At 33.9% G+C, this 7,880-nt stretch overlaps 1 non-coding gene across 1 annotated transcript; it reads right to left on the reverse strand.

Moving 5' to 3' along the window:
• Positions 1–2,839: 2,839 nt before the first annotated feature.
• LOC110383997 (uncharacterized) lies at positions 2,840–5,313 on the reverse strand. Its single transcript, XR_010277034.1, has 2 exons — positions 5,187–5,313; positions 2,840–3,969 (listed from the first exon to the last, which is right to left on the reverse strand). It is a non-coding gene; the product is annotated as an uncharacterized LOC110383997 (transcript).
• Between the last annotated feature and the right edge of the window lie 2,567 nt (positions 5,314–7,880).

The following is a 7,880-nucleotide window of genomic DNA, read 5'->3' on the forward strand; positions in this document are numbered from 1 at the left end:
TCCTTATACGCTTGCTTTTGACCCAATCATTGTTTCATGTCTCAAAGAACCCGAACGCCTCGTTAGTTCACTTGTAACTGACCATTTTGGTCATGCATACGAATTTGACCTAGAATTGGGCGCCTGACCTACCTTCATTACGTTTATTCATTACATCACATCTCTGCTCATCTTTACTTACTCCGTGATTGGTTCAATCACGCCAACGTTAATTCACTCGTAACTGACCGTTTTGATCATGCCCACCGTACGAATTTGACCTAGAAGAAGGCGTCTGACCTACCTTTCTATAGCACCTCTGCTTATCTTTACTTACTCCGTGATTGGTTCAGTCTCATTGACTCACAAAACAAGTGTTGATAGCGTGATAGCCTGAATCCTGAATTCGTATCACGTACGGAGTTTACTTTTTTTTCTATCTTCTTTGTTGAATTCAATTACAAGTTACAGACATTGGCGGGGTAAACGATTCCCCCAGAAATGGATGACTTAGTTCTCTTTTGTTGGTTCAGCTTCATAAAACTAACAATGAATGCTACTTTTATACGGTTTTAAGGAGAAATAACTATATCTTTGTAGCTGTAGTTTTTTTAAGCAATGGAATTATTTTCGGTCAATGATGTTAAGTCAAACTGATAAGGTTTGCAAAAATATTGGCTTTTATATTTCTCATTATGTACTACATAAGTAAGTCTATGTAATATTTTCTTAGCAATAAGTTAAGTCAGTCACAATTATTAAGTTATAGTAGGCGTTAATGAATTGATTCCATTGATCATTAAATCAATTAACCTTCAATCGCGTTCAGTAAGACGAAAAATAAGATATTATTTGTAAGCCATAACAAATCAATCCAAAAGATTTATAAAAAATAAACACGATTTTTTTGTGAAAGAAAACTTCAAAAGTTTATTTTCCAATTACAGCCAGCATCTCGGATTCACATCTAATTTATTTTATTAAAACATTTTCATTTTCCATCTTTTCAACGTGTGTCATTAGACGCCCAGCAAAAAAAAACACATTAAAAAGAAATGCTCCTTCGTTTTCGTAATTTCAATCAAAGAAAAACATCAAATGTCTCTCTCTCGAGGTTTTCCTTTTTAAATCAGTTAAAATAGCTAACGAACCACCAAATGAATTACAAAGCAAACCTGCCTTCGTCGCATAATTTATTCCACTCTCAAGTTCATTTATGTAACGAAGCCGCATGTTAAAATTACACAGGATCGAATTTATGCATATTTTATGGCCTTTCGAGTTAATTTTGACGTCGCACGGATGTTTGTTTGCAGTTAATACTTACTCAATGTTGTATTTCACGGTTTCGTTTGCAAATAGGTACCTTAATTTTGAGGAGTATTTCAGTTGAAAGATTGTTGTAACAAATTATTAAGATTTTTTACACTGAATTATGTAACGTTACAAATTGTGTGAGCACATTTATGTCGTGGCAGTCGCCAGTCCTAATATCATTCAGACAAAACAATCTAGTTAAGTTTGCTTCACATACATGAATATATACATACCCAAACGCATCACCCGTGGAGTAAAATCAGGTTCCTAATAAAACGATTCTCAACCTATTCATAGATAGGTAACTGCAAATTCATCAGAATAGGCACTTTCCTTATAAACCCCAAGCTATGAATAGCATGTGGCGTGGCCGTTGAAATATGGCGCAATATCTTACCTGTGCTCCTTACTGCGTCTTACGATCGGAACCCTGTTTATTAAGACACCAGCTATGAGGAAAAATAGCAATATTATCCAGGTGAATAAGGTCGTATGTGAGTCTGGGTATTTTAGACTTGTGTCACTCTTTTGAAAGAATATGTATTAGATAAGTTTGTATTAAAGTACTTATGTAGTCATGGATCTTTTATTTACATTCATAATCCAGTCTTGAATACAATGATTAGTAACTATGGTTTATAGATGTTTCTTTATTTATTCCCTGTCGAGGGGTCTATGACCTTTTTTGTGGGAAATTACCTTTGTTCATTCGAGAGCCTTTTGTCTTCTAGGGCCGCGGTAACGCTTTCGAATGATACTTCTGACTGCACTTTGAAGAGAAGCATATTATGACTTAAGATATGCTAATAAGGATTATTTTCTTAAAAACTAATTTCTATCCACTATCATACATTCAAACATACCATTTATCCATAATCCAGAATCATTACAGTAAACTTGTAGGAAGGATAAATAACCTAACATCATCTTTAACAACACTATTATATTAATCTCCATTTAATGCCATACAAGTTACAGTAACATATGTAAGCGTGAAGGAACAACCAGTATATCATTCCACCATCCTCGACGGTTTAATTACATAACACAGTAACTGGCAACACAAGATTAACAATGAACAATGCTACCACCACACTAATACGAAATGTAGTTTTATTATCTGTATGTTATATTCTCTTTCGCTAAGTGAACTACCGAATTCGTAAAAAGGTTTTATTCAGCTTTATGACAGGCTGAAAGGTAATGCGCTGAAAGCTTGCATTTTTTTTTCATTTATTAATCCATTACGTTGAATTTTGCAAATTGATGATTGTATTATGTTGTTTTTATAAGATTGTCTGTTAAGTGTATTACATTTGAAATGGTATCAGTGTTTGTTTCCAAGAAAATAACAATCTGCTAATTTGTTTGTATAAAGAATATTCTTGGAAGTTCATTACATTACTGACTTTGAATAGAATTATTGGGAATGGTTATAACTATGCGGGTATTATTTTAACGAATTTGTTTACTAAGCTTCATAGCAAACAATTAACAAATTATAGGATGTGCAGGCAGTAAAAAACATTAATAAAATACGTACCTTTTTGTAACAAAATTTATTTTACAGACGAGTCTTATAATTTTGTACATTCGTTAGGAATTGATGTCTTAATATTAGAAACAAGCATTTTAGTCAAGTTCTCTTAAAGTAGGCAAAACATTAATAGTGCTAACTCACTTTTGACGTTTCAATATTTAAAGTTATTTAGTTACATTATAATAAATTGCATGTATGAAGCTAACAAAGGAATAAACAAAAGTTATAACAAAGATTTCATTACAAATTAATTGTTTCTAAGTGTGAAAGCTGGCGGATACTTCATCTACACTTTTCGAAAACAATTTATCATCAATACACACTTTCCTGGAAGGTTTGAGTCTGATTATACTATCTTCCGTTGCATAAATAATGTTTCCAGCGTTATCTATAGCCATGCCGTAAGTATTTTCCAGTCGAGCTAATCTTTCAACAGCATTTGTTTTGTCATCGATTGAATAGATAGCGCTCGCAGTTGAGAAGTATAAGTTACCTTCAATATCAGCTGTGATTCCATTGGCAACTCCATTGTTAAGCTGGATAGTGCTTCCATCAGTTTTGCTATACAAAAACACTCCAGAAGAATTAGTATACACCAAATTGTCCTGTCTATTCACAGCAATCAGCATCACTTTGACGTTCAGTAAATCAGCAATTTCGTAGAGTTTCTTTGATTTGTAAACGTATGCCTTCTCTTCGGGGTATGTAGTGAAATACAGAGCATTTTTGTAGAACATTTGCCATATGTTTGAGTTTTCGTTGATATGCAGATTAGTGGCATCCTTGTTATCGTAATCAAATCTATATATGCCATCATCACCTCCCATATAAATAACGTGACTCATTCTATCTATTGCGGTTGCAAAGCCCCCGTGGATACCAGAAACGATACCAAAATCACCAGTCTTCAGACTCAGGTAAGCAATTTTGAACATTTCGTCAGTCCTCGCAGTGTAGCTGAAGAACAAAGTATTGGTATCATGATCGATAGCAAGTTGGTATGGACTCTGAACATCACTTTTGAGGATTTCTTTTTCGAAGTTCACATTGTGAATGATCACACAGTTTGTGTCACCAAAAATTAAACCGGCATCAGCAACTGCCAGGACAAACGCCAAAATGTAGAACTTCATCTGAAAAGATAATAAAAAAAAGGTTAATGATCACTATGCTAACACTCCAACTGACACAGTTGCCACGATTGATCTGTGACTACTCAAAATGAGAACTATTAAACATCGCTGATAGTTTAATTTACTATTTAAGATATCCGTTATAACAAGACATTGTAAAATGATTTGTTTTAATTTAAGGAATGTAACAATGCATGGGAACATATCTATTATTAAAATAGACCATTCATTATTTTCATTTAGGTAATTAGCGTCCTTCACGTAGTAAAAATAAAACTAGATACTCTTTTGTGATGAATGGATTGAGCGAAACTGAACGGATAGCGTTTCTAGGCTTAAAAGGCATTTTTAACAGATACTACAAAATAAATATTGAACTCCAACAAATCAGGTAGTAAATTACTAAAGATAACCAATCTTGAGAAGAATTATAATATAAAAACTTTGATAAAAATTGAGCTAAAAATCAATATAAATACAATAATAATATAACCTAAGACAAGATAAAGTTTACGTAGTTCCCATAGTCGTCTCCACTACGGGTGTTATACCCAACCACCTTCACCATAGCCTGAAAATAATAGACCTAAAAGACTCCACATACATCCTTCTACAAAAAGCCGCAATACTAAACACCTCTCGAATTGTTAGAAAATTCATGCAATTGGAAGAAAATGAAATAACCCCACACCACATAACACACCACACATGCTACATTTACTTGGCACCAGCCCGTAAATGTGGCAAAAAACTAGCCAAGAGCTAAGAAACGCAAACGTTTTCTCCTAAATATAACCTAATACATTGAATCATTATTTTAATCATTAACTAGTGAAATGTCTCACACTCATCACGTTAGGTACTAAAACAAACTTCATAAAAACAATAAGTTAAAGATTATGGAAGCAAAACAACAACTGACGTATTTGCAATGTCATGTTCAGTTTACAAGTAGAAGGTATATAAACTCATTAATAGTAATCATCTTTGTATATTCACAGGGAATAACATATAAAAACGGAATACTAGATTTAGAAGAAAGTACTTATGATTCAAGATTGGTTACAGAGTAATCAAAGAATATCACTAGAGTTTTTACTACAAACAAAAAAGACGATGCGAAACAAAACAATAACAGAGCATTTGATACAAAATACAAAAAGTATTTACTCCAAATAAAATCACAAAATAAACAAAATTTTGCATAGAAGACGTACCGTTAAAACACGACCACTGAAAACTGAATATTTATTCAGTTTACCAAAACACCTTAATTGCAACGACTCTGAAGCCGTACTAAGGTTTGTTTTTATATATTATGCTCTAGATTGATAGGTATATTTTAATACTCTTCGAGACCGCGGTTGCACCCGCAATAAAGTGGACAAATCACAATGAAATCACACACAACATTAGAAAGCTGCTTCTCCTGAAGATTCGACAAAGAAATACCTATATAGTTTCTAAATAACACGGCCAACACATAATTGTAATTTATTTGAAACTTATAGGCGGATAGAATCGCATTGCAACTAAAAAACTGAGACGGCTGATGGACGGACGTTACTGAAAAAAGCAGTGTTAGGTGAAGTAGTAGTAGGTACGCATACCTAGATTTAGATAATTGGATAGGCTGCTTATTATTTCGTCCTCTTTTTGCACAAAGTCCGAATCTAACGCGGACGAAGTCGCTGGCAGAAGCTAGTGCATAATAAAAGCATTTGAAAGTCAAAAAAAAACACAAAGGTACAGATTTAAATTGAAGTTTTTTCACTTTCAATGTACAAACTAACAAGCCTAAAGTTTTGTTGCGGTATCATAATGAAGATAGTTATTACAATTACTGTAGAGGTTACGACAAGTTATCAGAGAACTGTCTCATCGACATGATGTTTGTTACTCACAGTACATACCTACATGTTCATAATAAAGAGGTAAAGAACTGAGGATTAGACAAACAATCACAGTAGTCTCATTACCCTATCTACGAATGATTAAACAAAAGGTCAGATATGGTAACTAATAAGCAGACTATTAAGTACAATAAACAATAAAATCGTATATAGGTAATAGGTACCTATGTGTCCTATACAACACCACTTAACTATGTACTAAATAGTTATATAATAATAGGTACATAACGTGATCATTGTGGGTAACAGATCTATCTTTCTTCTCTGGAATTGAAAAACAACAATAAAGAAATATACAATTTTTATTTAAATTCAACTTTTCAAGTCCACGTTAAAATACGTAAAAGACAAAAGCCGTGATTTATAACCAATGTCCACGTCCATGGCTGTTTGTGGTCAGCAGAGCAACGGCGGTGACCAATGGAATCGAGCAGTGAACGCTCGCACGAGCTCTGCGGTGCCACTAGAATTCTGTAGCAGCGGGTGCCATTAGGAATCGGTCAATAAGTTCTAGCTTTAAAATTGCGTCACAAATGTATAGTAATAAAAATTAAATTATAAATTAAAAAAAACCCCCGACCCAAAAAAAGTACGCTATAATTATGACAAAAGGTTAAAAACGCTAAACCCTATAAAAAGTAAAAAATAACTTTTAACACTACGTAAACTAAATTTTGTCGTGTCGGGGGACCGCTCTAATTCATTACTTTAGATACGTGTTTTTTTTTAAACGAATGTTGTAATTAGGTAGGTATCATTTGATTTATGTAAGTATTTATGAAGGTAAAAAGCGGTCCCCCGACACGTCAAAATTTAGTTTACGTAGTGTTAAAAGTTATTTTTGCTTTTATAGGGTTTAGCGTTTTAACCTTTTGTCATAATTATAGCGTACTTTTTTTGGGTCGGGGGTTTTTTTAAATTTATAATTTAATTTTATTTCATGCTTTTTAAAGGAGCTCCTTAATTTTTCCTTCTTTCATTTAATTTATTTTATCATATGATGGGGTCGCTATATGCGATCTCGGCCAAAGGAAGCTGTTTAACAATCCTCATGACAAACTGGCTCTGGGAGAATTGCACAGATTGAGAAACAATAAAGATTAACCTTTGGACATTGTAGATTTTCAGCAAAAATATAAATCGGTTTATCCGTTTCATTCCGGCATTTCAGGGTTTCATCCGCCACGTCCCATTTCCAGCATCAGGTTCTCGTCAATCAGAAACATGAAGAGAACTCGTCAAGACAAATTCAACGAGCCCAAACTCGATGGGTTTACTAAAAGCCAGTTCAGGGTTACGTCTCCTACCTTCGTGCCCTAACAGCAGACCAGCTCAGTGGTTCCAAAAGACATTAGTGTTTCAAATTTCAGATCCCACATATACTTGCAAGTAAACTGAGCGTGTAACATTCCTATCACATCTAGCAAACGAGCTGATGACCTTGAAGACCTGAACCGATTTCCACCAAATATAACTAAGAACACTCCCGACTGACATACCTTTTAAACAAAAAAAACCGCATTACAATCGGATCATCCGTTTGGGAGCTACGATGCCACATACACACACACACACACACACACACACACACACACACACAGACACGTCAAACTTATAACACCCCGTCGTTTTTGCGTCGGGGGTTAAAAAGGGTTAAAAACCAACGATTGCTGGTGAAACTGGATATTAATGGGTATTTTTAATTGAATCTCTAAAAATCTTGCAGACTCCTAATTTATCTCGAACTGTTTTTATGTGACTAGTACGGCTGGTTATAACTAAAGAAAAATTTACCATCGCCCTAGACATTACAAAACAACAACCCAAAATACAACTAAAAAATGTGTATTTTTAATTCAAAAGCTCATTCATAAAGTTTTATTTTATTTACTTCTAGATCATTGGCACCTATAAAAATAAATAAATTATGCATTAAGTACAGTTCAATTCCAAGATATTGTTCAGCTCATTGAACCGAAGACCTTTCCAAAACACGTC

Source organism: Helicoverpa armigera, chromosome 12 (genome assembly GCF_030705265.1).
Source record: "Helicoverpa armigera isolate CAAS_96S chromosome 12, ASM3070526v1, whole genome shotgun sequence".
In the NCBI taxonomy this organism is placed as follows: Eukaryota; Metazoa; Arthropoda; class Insecta; order Lepidoptera; family Noctuidae; genus Helicoverpa; species Helicoverpa armigera.